The sequence below is a fragment of the Dryas octopetala genome, chromosome 4, assembly GCF_963921425.1.
Source record: "Dryas octopetala chromosome 4, drDryOcto1.1, whole genome shotgun sequence".
Lineage (NCBI taxonomy): Eukaryota > Viridiplantae > Streptophyta > Magnoliopsida > Rosales > Rosaceae > Dryas > Dryas octopetala.
Genome location: NC_141369.1, coordinates 6805601 through 6818374, shown reverse-complemented (window position 1 = coordinate 6818374; position 12774 = coordinate 6805601). Strand labels below are relative to the sequence as shown.

At 33.6% G+C, this 12774-nt stretch overlaps 1 pseudogene; it reads left to right on the top strand.

Moving 5' to 3' along the window:
• Positions 1-11201: 11201 nt before the first annotated feature.
• Positions 11202-12008, top strand: LOC147286384 (uncharacterized; annotated as a pseudogene).
• Positions 12009-12774: the final 766 nt, after the last annotated feature.

The window sequence follows — 12774 nt, the reverse complement described above, 5'->3', positions numbered from 1 at the left end:
CCAGTGTTGTATGCAATTGCTAAGTAGCTCTATAACTTATTATCTTCAAAGCTTCAAGAGGCAACGTACCTATATATATATAAACAAAGGGCTCTATAACTTATTATCATCACAAGCTTTTGAGGCCAGTGACGTGCATGTCTTGCATCCACACAAGAAAAAGTAGTGAAAAGTTTCAAAAGATTGCAACAGTAGCTATCCTCGATCAATTATAAATTCGCTAGCTACCAGTCTTCTAAGTACAATCCAATATCGATTTTAAAGCTGCCACATCATTTTCTGTCAACACCGGAGAAGTCAAATTTTATGACCAAGAATGATGTAATATTCAAAGCACGTTGTAAGAATGTGAATGCACCATCGTGTAGCTATTTACTACACATCTTTAATTACCATCTTAATGAATATTTGTGCTTTACATTTTTTGAGAGAGATATATACTCAATTCCAATTAAATTAATTAGTTCTACACTTCTACTTGATAATTAATTGATAGCGTCTGACGTTTGAATGTTAAGCTATCAGCCTACTCATGCAGTCCTAGTATTAAAGCTTATGTCAGCATATAGCTGTTGCTTTGCTTTAGTTAATTAATGATGGTGCTAGCACTGTTATATTTTCAGTTTGTAAAGCTTATTAGGTAAAGAGCTAGCTGTACCTTCTTTTATCTTTTAGTAGTACGTATAAAAAGCTGCTCATTAGAAATTAATCAATGAAGAAACTCAGAGTGATTATCTCAATTTTCCTCAGACTAAATTCTGTTTTCCTTGAGAATGTTTACAATAAAAAGGGGAAAACAAAATAGCTAGTCACGCGCAACCATTGATATACCAAAACCATATTTAATTAAACAATTTTATAGATACACAGCACAAGTAAAATCCGGAACGGGTTCAAGAATTTTTTTCAATGGAAACGATTTTGAACATGAAAAAAATTAAATGGTGATATGAGTGTAAATAATTAAATTACCAGAAAGAAATATTAAGAGTATGCATGTATATATGGGAGAGAGTCATCACCTTGGGAACATGTGAAGGTTTCATATCTTAATACAGAGGGAGGGAGGGAAGGAGGGACCCCGGTGAGCCTTAAGCAGCTCTGTCCACTACAAGAATTATTTGCTCAATTATTTGCTAATGTTTGCTCAATTATTGGACTTATCTATAAGCTAATCTTCTCTTCTCTTCTCTTCTCTCTCTCTCTCTCAAAAAAAAAAAAAAAAAAAATAATAATAATACAACATATCAGGTTATTTGTTAATATATAGAATAAATTTCCGTCTAGATGTTATTAGATTAAAAAAAAGAGGAGTTATTGTTTACCCGCTAGATAGAAAGGAGAGGGAAAACATGAAAATAAAAGGTAAAACTTTGTTCTTATTACTAATTAGTTATACCTTTTTTACCAATTATCATTAGAATTTTCATATATTTTTGTTTGCAAGTCACAAAATTAGGGTGAATGTTACTCCACGAGCTTATACTTTTGAGTTTATGTTGGTTTATTAATTTTCCACATGTATATGAAACAAAAAGAAACAAAGAATTTTAATAAAATCATATTTATGCCATCTTTAGGTTGTAATTAAGCAATAATTATTGAGTTACGTTGTTACTGATAAACAGTAACAAAGCCTAAAACAAAACAAAAAAACTGCCCTGCCGATTGGCTCACTAAAAAGTGGACCAGTTTGTCATTCACTCTCTTGTGTGGACTAATAAAAGAGTTGAACAATTGGCTCACTAAAAAGTTGACCGTTCTATCATTCTCTTCTGGGTGTTGGCTAACTGATAAGAGGGAAGCTGATCAATCAGCCCACTAAAAAATAGACGGATCTATCATTTTCTTTTGTGTGTTGATTGATTTATTGGTTCATTTTATGTTTTGGCCTTCAAAAAAAAAAAAAAAACCTAAAAATAATCGTTTTCGAACAATGTGGGAATCTCCAAGACTTTATTACATTAGAATACACTAATGATCATACAAAATGATTGTCCAAAAAAGTGAACAAACACATTTCAGCAATCAGCATCCCTTCTCGGTCGAACAATATTTCAGTTCCTTGAGTATTAAAGCTCAAGAGAGGACTGTGATAACATTTTGAGTGCACCCTGGAAAATTAGGGACCACAAAATTCTTGGTGAGTAAAGTAAAGACGTCCATGTTGTATGCCCGATCTGGTCCGATTCGTCATTTGTCTCGTAGTCACTACTAGTTAGCCTAGCTAGCTTGCCCCCGTCAAAATCTCTTCTCTTCTACCAACTTATCCATTTGGTTAAGCATCAAATCGAGATAAATTGACTACATATTGATGCATGTTCCACTTCAATGATTAAGTGTGCTTTAAATAGACAGCTCTCTAATTTTGTTTTTGTCATACACATCGTTTAAGAATTAAGCCACAACCACATATATATGTAAAAATTCAAAAACCCACGTATATTCTAATATGCCCTTCTTTTTTTTTGTCAGAAGATCACGTATACGGTACACCTAAGTTGATATGTTGTCATCGTGTTAGGGACAGTGAACGCACACACATAAAACAAATCTATATTCATTTTTACAAAAAGAATCTTTAAAGTGTGGCCTAAAATATGAACGGTGGATTATAAAATTACATCGTGTAATGGGCACAAAAAAATAGTTAGCTTCGTATTAATTGTTAACTAATTAGCTTTAAAGGTTTTTTGCGTGTATGTATATATATAAAGGAACGAAACAGTGGATTGAGGAATGAAAGCTCGAAGACAAAGAGAACCGGGCTTTTCCAAAGAATTACTGCAGCTTTCCCACTCCCTTTTATTTTCATATACAAAAAAGTCTCTTCCACTTTCCTACCAAATCTCTCTTTATTCTAGCACATAAATGAAGGGATCGAAGAGATTATGGCAGATCATGTTCACCAAGAAATGACCCGAAATTTTATCTTGGTCTATTTGAGATTGTTCCTTTTAGTTGTAATCAAAGATGTTATATATACATACACGCAAAAAGCCTTTAAAGTTAATTAGTTAACAATTAATACGAAGCTAACTATTTTTTTGTGCTCATTACACGATGTAATTTTATAATCCAAACCGTTCATATTTTAGGCTATACTTTAAAGATTCTTTTTGTAAAAAATCTTCAAAATCGGAGATTATTTAACCATTTGATTATAATAAAAATAATTTATATGCTTTTATCAAAAATAATGTTTATCTATTTATTTGATCATAGTTGCATGACTAAGGACTTTCCAATTTAATTGATTTTTGCAATGATGATCTTTGTAATGAGGCATAAAAAAAAGAACGATTTATATTATGAGATTAGTCATGATAGGGCAAAAGGATGGTTAGCTTGGTATGATCTTTGAAGTATATATGAGGAGTGCTCTAAAACTAACCAGTTAGTAAAATAATACGACACTAATTAACCATCATTTTGATCCCACTATACACAATGTAATCTCATGATCGGAACCGTTTATTTTTTAAATTCTCATTCAAAGATCATTCTTGTAAAAAAATCAACAAAATCGAAAATCATTTAACCAACTATTAGTAAGCTAATTGTACTCATGTAAATAGACGAACACAAATTTTTCAATAAAACATGAAATGATTGTAATGATAATCGAATGTCTAGATGATTTCTGATTTGGTTGATCTTTGAATGGAAAAAAAAAATATGAATGGTTTAGATCATGATATTACATTGTGTAGTGGGCCCAAAAGGGTGGTTAAGACTGTATTATCTTATTAATTGGTTAGCTCTATAGTATTTTTGTATATATATATATATTAAATATGTGATAAACGTAAGATAATCATTAGAAAATACATTGGGAGCACAACATGAAGAGGTTAGAATAATCTAGCCTGCAAATCCCAGACTAACACGCGACAATGGCGAGCAAAAATTGCAGACGTCGCTGTTGGATTGTATATATGCCCTTAAAATCAATCATGAGACATCGTGGTTCTATTTGAACCCTCTAATTCTTTGTTTTTTGCCACTATTTGAACCTTCGAATTTAATTGGGTATATATAGTTAAATTTACAAAATATTTCTAGCAAATTTTGCTCAGCAAATGAATGATATGACAATATTTAAATGTATTCTAAACTTAATTTATTTCTAACAAATAAAATATTAACTTGAACACATTATTTGATGAGCAAATTTAGTGAACATATTTGGTGTCTCTAATATATCCTTGCAAAACAATTGAAAAACAAAATAAAAAGAAAAGCTTTTCAAACTTCATCTCCATCCCCTCACCCCTCCATTAATGTTGCAAGTTTGATCTTGTTCATTAAATGTTGTTACCTTGTTTTGCACAGCTCTAGAGCAAGCTATGAAAGATAACAGAAAGAGAAGTTGTAATAACCTAGTCTTTGTTAAATAAAAGTATGTTTAATTAGTTAAAATTAATTATAATTATACTTTTTCTATAGTTAGTTTTATGTTTATACAGGCTCCTTCTGTTGAGGTATACCTCAACTTATTTATGTTGAGGTATGACCTTGTTAGGGCCCACACGAGTCGTTTTGTGTCGATCCGAACCGTTCAATTTTTACATCTTCATTGATAGATCATCCTTGCAAAAAATTAGCCAAATCCGAAATCATTTGCCTATCTAACTTTGATAAAACAAATTGACCGTTTCATCAAAAATATTTAGTTCGTCCATTTATTTGATCAAAGTTAGATAGGCAAATGATTTTTTATTTGGCTAATTTTTTGCAAGGATGATCTATCTATGGAGATGTAAAAATTGAACGGTTCCGATCGACACAAAACGACTCGTGTGGGCCCCAATAGGGTATACCTCAACATAAATAAGTTGAGGTATACCTCAACAGAAGGAGCCTGTATGTTTATATTACATATATATATATTTATATTTGCATTTTAATTATGTTTATATTATATATATTTATATTTAAATATTTATATTTACTTTAATATATATATATATAAATCTTTGTTGTGCTGGCAACTTAGAGACCACGCTCCCTTAGATTTTTTATTTAGGTGAGAGTGCATGTGTGTGTGTGTGCGCGCGCGCGCGCGCGGTGATTGTGTGGTTGTGAGTGTGTTTGGTGTTACAAGATAGGATTAAAAGAAAGAAAGAGAGATGCTTATGTTGTAAGACCAAACCGGAGAGAGAGAGAGAGAGAGAGAGAGAGAGAGAGAGAGAGAGAGAAGAGGTAAGATCTATGTTTATGCCCTCTATTTCTTTTAGAATTTAAAGTTGGTGATAATTTCTAGTTTGGTGAGGTTTATTTAATGATTAAAAAGGGTTATAGGATCACAAACACCATAGGATTTAGAGGGAAAAAGGAAGTGAAATTCGGATGGGATGCCATTAGCAAATTTTGGGGTTTATGTTCATTAATGGTGTTCTTAATGTAGTTTTGATTCTAGCTTGGTTTGAAGTTGGGTGTTTGATTTAGAGGCTTTTAAACATGTTTTAGTAGCCTAAGAAACCGATTTGGGTGTTAGAATCAAAGGAAATTAAAGTTGGTTTAAATTTGGAAAATCTAAAAATTTCTGGAAAATATGCAATTTTCGGGGTGCCTACTTGGAAATCAATTATCTGGAGTTTTATCCATTCGTTTTGAACGATTTTGATATGGTTGTAAAGAGGAAATGCATAGCTTTAAAATAAGTATAAGTTTATTCAATTGGTTGAAATTTGATAAGGTAAAAGTCGAGCCAAAGTTGAGAACAAAATTTGGAACACTGAAGAAAACAAGGGAAAAAGGTTGAAGATGATGAACAGCGCCACCAGCCACCCCCACTTGCACCATCGGCGTGTGCGACGGCTTCGGTCGCCAGGGAAAGTCTCTCCCTACTGCGTTTTCGATTCCAAGTCCAATGGTGGCCTCTGTTTTGCGATCTGAGACCCCTAATTTAGTGTTTTCACTACACAAACTAGAATTAAAGATTGAACGATTTTTATTCCGTAATTAATTGCGATTTCCTTGTACGAGATAAGGTTCAGAGAACGACCCAGAGACACGAGATTATTTCTAACGGCGGAGTAAGTTTGTATTCGAGGTAGGGGATCTGGGGAACCTTGGACTACAAAATTGATTTTATTGAATTTTTGTTGAAAAATGTGATATGTATGCTAATATGTGACTTATATGAATTATTTGAATTACTTGAGCATGATAAGAATTATTTTATTATTGTTCGTGCATTTATTTGAATGTAAAACATAATTAATTGAGAATTGAAGTTACGGTGATGAAAAAGGATTGGGGAATTAAATTATGTTATTTAAAATTCGTAGTGTGCACGTGCGGGGAGTGAAGCCCCTTCAGCGGAGACTGATAAAACGATCTATTTCCCAAGGCGCATTGGAACCTTCGGCTACGGTCGAAGTTAGGATATCTTACACTTTATTTGTGGTTAAAGTGAAGATGTGCGTTGCAATTTATATTTCAATATGCATCGAGTGTTAAATTCGTATAATAGGGCACTCGGAGCCATAGTAGTAAAATGCATGGTATGAGATGTGCATGCTTGTTTGTTATATTATTATATGGATGAAACTCTATCCATATTATGAGGTTTAAATCGAGAAAGTGCAGCATAACATTCATGCATTAATAATATTTTTATATTATATATTATCTGCTCCATGTTGTATGTTTCACCGAGGTTCAATATAATTAATTTTGCATGATAAGATTGAATATCTCTACTGAGCCGTTTGTTAGAGCTCACCCCCTCTTAAACTTTGCATGTTTTGAGACAAGAAGTTCCACGAAACAGACCAAGAGCTAGTAGTTAAGGTGATTAGGCATGAACCGAGTCGGAGTTGGCTTTGATTTTGATACTATAAGTGTGTAAAGTATAGAATTGTGACTTATTTTGTAAATTAAGCTTGAATCAGGTTTTGTTATATAATGAAATTAAGAAGTTTATTTCTATTTATTTTATTTTTCTTTATCACATTCTGGTTATAGAAGTTAATTCTATAATTAGAGTGTGATTCACACTTTAATCCGAAATTAACTCTTAATCCCGGATTGGGGTGTGACAGAAGTGATAAAAGATTTTTCAACTGAAAATTTTGGATCTTAAGATTTTAGTAGCACTACTTTATTCCATTATATATGATCGTTTGGTAGCAATTTCGCTTTTAGTTTTAGTTTTTTCTTTAGAGAGAGAGAGAGAGAGAGAAATACATGAGAAATGAGAAGCGCTTCCTGAGTAAGCATATTGTTTTATATTTAGGTCCTATTTGGGAGTGCTTCTCTAGGAAGCGCTTTTACTCAGTAACGCTTTCAATAGAAGCGTTTTTTTTAGAAAAACATAAATTTTTTTGAAAAAATTCCAAATGCTTCTTGTGAATGTACTTGGAAGCGCTTCCTGAGTAAGCACCTTAAGAAGAGCTCCCAAGTGCTTTTATAACCCAAAAGCGCTTTTACTGTTTTTTGCCAAACACAAGCAAAAACGCTTTTAACCCTGACTATTTGAAAACTCTTTTAAGGCTTCTAAAAGCATTGCCAAACAAGCTCTTAGTTTTCAGGTTATATATCAATTCATATACATTTTTTTCTTAGAGAAAATTACAAATTTAGTCAACTTATTTTATACCTAGTTCAATTTCGGTTCACAATCTTTTTTAAGTTCTATTTTGGTTCATTAATTGTTCCACTTGTTCAATAAAGGTCCAGATTTGTTTTCTCAAATTTGTCCTCCTTTTGCTCTATCAAATCTCAACCAAATTCAGCAAAAAAATACTTGTTTTAATTAAAGCTATGCATCTTCTCTTTACAACCATATAAAGACCATTTAAATTGGAGTTCTAAAAATCAAGATAATTGGCCCCAAAATAGGGTACCCGAATGTAATGTCCTAAAAAAAATAAAAAAATAAATAATAATAATAATAATAATAAATAGATAAATAAACATTGCGCTATATTTAGTTTGGGCTTTAGCCCAATTTTCTACAAGATACAAAGCCCAACTTGCAAAAAAAAAAAAAAAAAAAAAAAAAAAGAGGAAGAAGAGATAACACCAACGCCATCAGCCTTCTCAAATTAGATCACCTAAACCTTGATCAATGGTGATGATTCCTTTAGAGGGATGAGTCCTTATCTAAATAATGATTAGATTCATCTCTTCTTAACTAAATATATAAGCCAATTAGATTATAAAGTGTGCTTAAGAATACTTTTGAGCAGCAAAATTGAACAGAGAAAAAGAAGAGAGAGAGAGAGAGAGAGAGAGAGAGAGAGAGAGTGAGTGAACTTGAAAGGGACAGAAAGGGGAGGGAAGAAACTTGAGAAGGTTAGAGTTCAAAGTTAAACTCCATCCTTCTTGGTTGTTTAGACTTTACTTAAATAATTGAACTAACATCTTTTAGTCTCTGTGTTTTTCTTTTTACTGTAGGAATCACAAGTTTTAGCCTCTTTTAACTCCAAAGGATAGGAAGGAAGGTGAGCTCAAGGAACCATGAGTGTCCTTAGCAATTTTCTTTTGAAACTTTTATTTTTTAAAATTTCGTTTATGCCTCTTTGTTTAATATTGTTAAACTAAAAATAGGTCATTTATAACCTTATTATAGCGTTAGGAATAGGTTTTGAGGGTTGAAAATGAAAGAAAATGAAAAAACAAGAAAAATGAAAAATCTGGAAATTTTTCCAGAAAATTTGCATGTTCGTATGGCCTCCTTTCGAGCCTTATAACTTGAGTTTTAACCGTCCGTTTTTCATGTTCTTTATATGGTTGTAAAGAGGTGATGCAGAACTTTAAAACAAGTATAAGTTTGCTCAATTTGGTGAAGGTTTGATAGGTCAAAAGTTGAGTAAAACATGAGATAAAAAAACTGGAAAATCTAGAAAACATGGGCTGTTTTAAAGAGACGATGAACAGTGACCGGCCAGCCACCCCAATTGCACCGCCGGCGCGTGGTGGCGCGTGCGGCTGTTTTCGGCGACCATTTTCGCCCAATTTTTACCCTCTCAACTCTATTTTTCGATACGAGTCTATTGGTACAAGTTTCGCGTCAATCCGACACTTGTAAATTAGAGTGTGAGTTACACTTTCTTTAAAAAGAGAGTGAAATAAATTTAAATTTAATTAAGTTATATCTAAACTATATTTCTTTAAACTTTTTAGACCCGAACACATAGAAACGAACCAAGAAGGAACTTGTGCTCAAGAAATTAAGGTAGGGTCTCTATTTCCCCAATGATTGAACTATATTACAATTAATCCTTGTGTCATGTTGTCTGATTTTCTTGTGATAATTTATCTTTATTACTTGCGATGATATTTCTTTATTAAATATATTAAGTTCATTATATTTGAGAAGAAGCTTTTATTATTAATTTTGTGTGTGTACTGTGAAATTTCCTAAGTTTGTGATACACTTAAATTGCATAAGGTTGAATTATTATTAATGTACGATTTAATTCTCTACACATACATTAATGTTTATCTCTACATGCATAATCATAAGTGCATAAGGAAAGTGTGATTGTGAACAAGGTTAAGAAAATGATTAATTGAGACACCAAGAAGAGAGGAAGATGGACTTGGTGGTCTCGTGATTTATTAGAGACACCATGGAGAAAGGGAGATGTACCTGGTGATCTCATGATTATTGAAGAAAAAGTGGAATTAATAATATTCAAAATATTTGGGTTTAAGGGACGGACGGGTGTTGGCTCATAATTGGGACATTGGGGGCCACAGTGGAAGGATGCACAATATGGGATGTGTAGGCCTGTTTGTCTTGGGTATGTGTGAACGAGAATGGTTAAAAAGTGAGTACACACATTCTCATTACATATAATTGAAATCATTATCTGTATTTCTTTTCTTTTACTGAGACATTGATTAAATGTGATAACTAGCCATGAGGGATCACTATACCCTACTGAGCATTAAAAGCTCACACCCTAATAAATCGTGCAGGTGACGAAAGTATGACCGATGATGTGGAATACCCAAAGGAAATTTAGAGAATTTGCTGGAGTACTATATTTTGTTTGTTTATCAATAAATTGTAATATATAAGAAGATGAACATCTAGTATGGTACTCTTAGAACAGTAATTTGCTAAATAAAGTCTATTTTTCATTTTCACTTTACTTAGTTTCTTCAATTATTTTATATTCTTTTCTTTTCTTTTCTTTTCACGTCTTAATTGTAAACATAATTTTATTAATCTACGATTAGGACGTAAGTCACGCTTTACTCCAAGATATTAGATTTTATTCAGGATTGAGGTGTGACAAGTTGGTATCAGAGCTTATAGGTTTGTGAAATGGGACAAATTGAGTAGGATTATATTTCATCTACGATTTAAAAGGTAAAAGAAATAATATATATATGTATATGATTGATTTTTGTTTGTTGTTTGCATTCAATATTTATTTGTTTATGTTCTACTAACCCTGTGGACAAATTAATTATGTTGACAGTATGGAAGTAATTGAAGGAATGGATAGATGGGGGGGTTATCGCATCGGTCCTGAGGAGATAGCTCCTCTTAACCAAGCGGTATATGATGAAGCAGTCAATCAGGATGCTCGTAATTTTCTGATTAATAAGATTAGAGATATCTTAATTTTGTTTCCTCACCTTGCACCGGAATCTCAAAGGGAAATGGTTCGACACAGTGTAAGAGGACAGGCTCGGGCTTTAGTTGGGGCATTAGAGTTGGCTATGGATGATGAGATTTATGAGATTTCCCGTGAGATAGCAGTAGCACAAAATTTACATGCAGAACAACAGGTTATGGAAGCAATACCTATAGCAGCAGTGACACCTATGTCAGAGATTTCTACAGAGTTAGCTTGTGGTGAGCCCCACACACCCCCACCACCAGTCACAGATGATAGTTCTGACGACGAGTAGGATGGAGAGAACTAGAAATTAACTTAAAGATGACCGTATTTAAGGGGGTTGATTTTGGTAACTGGAAATATTTTGGGGAATGTTTTGGAAATATTTTTGACTTAGATACTAGGATAATGAAAATGGAGGGTAGGAGTTGTAAAAGATGACAAAGTCTAAAAAAACAAGATACCTGAATTTCTAACTATGATATTAAATGTTTGTTTACTCTTTTTGTGGTGTGGTTATAGATTATATATATATTTGCGGTAAATAAGTTTTGAAATTATTTTATATTTGTAGAAATGCTACCTAGCATTAACTCTTATTCTATTAAGATGGCCGGAGACGCAGAGGATGCGAACCATGTGTTGAATGGAAACGATGGAGTAATCGCCGCTATTCAAGACATGGCAAATGTGATTCGTGAAAACAATCGAGGATGCCACGAAGAAAATGAAGTGGAACGAGTCATGCGAATTCAAGTAGAATTTCGAAAATATCGACCCCCTATCTTTAAGGGTATACCAGATCCAATAGTAGCAGAAGGATGATTACGTCAAATCAAAAGAAGTATGATGAATCAGAGGGTACCAGAAGGACTACGAGTAACTATTGCCAGTTCTTATCTTGAGGGACAAGCATATCATTGGTGGGAATCAATTCAAGGGATGCAAGACACAGAAAATATGACCTAGCAAGAGTTTGAGAGGATCTTCCTTGAAAAATATTTTCCTGGAGTTATACGAGAAGCAAAAGCACGTGAATTCATGTACCTTCTCCAAAGGGAAATGACTGTGGTCTAGTATCAAGCCAAATTTGAAGAACTATCACGTTTTGCGCTTTACATGATACCTGATGATGCTACAAAAGCAAAAAGGTTTGAGGAAGGTCTTCGACTTGCAATCAAAGAAAAAGTGAATATTCTCAAATTAACTCGTTATGCAGATGTCGTAAATCGAGCACTTATAGCTAAACGAAGTACTCCAGAGGTAAGGAAAAATTGGATTCATAAGAATGCAAGTGGAGGACCAAGCAGTAAGCGTCCAAGGTTTGGACCTTCTCAACTTCCGCCACTAAGATCAAATATGGTAAACCGAGACTCAATAATTTGCTACCACTGCGGGCAAGCTGGACATTCCTAACGATTCTGTCCACAATTGCAGACATACCAGGCTCCTCACGCACCTCAATTCCAGTATCGTACTCCGTACCCGCCACAATAGAACCAATGGAGGCCACCGATGGTACAACAGCCACCACGTCCCGGAAGACAACCCATTCAAATAAGACCTAAACCTCCACCCGGTATAAAATGTTCTGAACAACCTGCCCAGGCAAGAGTGTATGCTATGGGAGCAAATGCGGAATCAACATAACCAGAGATGGTGGAAGGTACATTCCTAGTATTTAATTCTTGGGCTAAAATATTGTTTGACTCTGGCGCTACACATTCTTTCATTTCAAAGTCATTTGCATCCATCCTTGGGTTAGAATCTGAATTCATGAAATTTCCACTAAAAATTGGGTCTCCATTAGGAGTTGCTAGAAAAATCGATAGAATATGTAAAACGTGCATGATAGAAATGCCTGGTCATAAAGTATGTTTTGATTTGATAATAATGGACATGTCGGAGTACGATATCATCCTCGGAATGGATTGGCTCACACAATACTAAGTTATTATCGACTGTAGGAGAAAAATGGTAACAGTAAATACATCGGATGGACAAACATTTAAATTTTATGGGGATAAAGAAACTCACCATCCTAGATTAACTGTTAACTTAAAAGAGGATGACTTTATGAGCCTAATCGCTAACCTCAAGATCGAAAAAGAAGATGGCCCGCAGATTGAATTTATCCCAGTGGTGCCAGTATACGAAGATGTATTTCCAGATGATTTGCCCG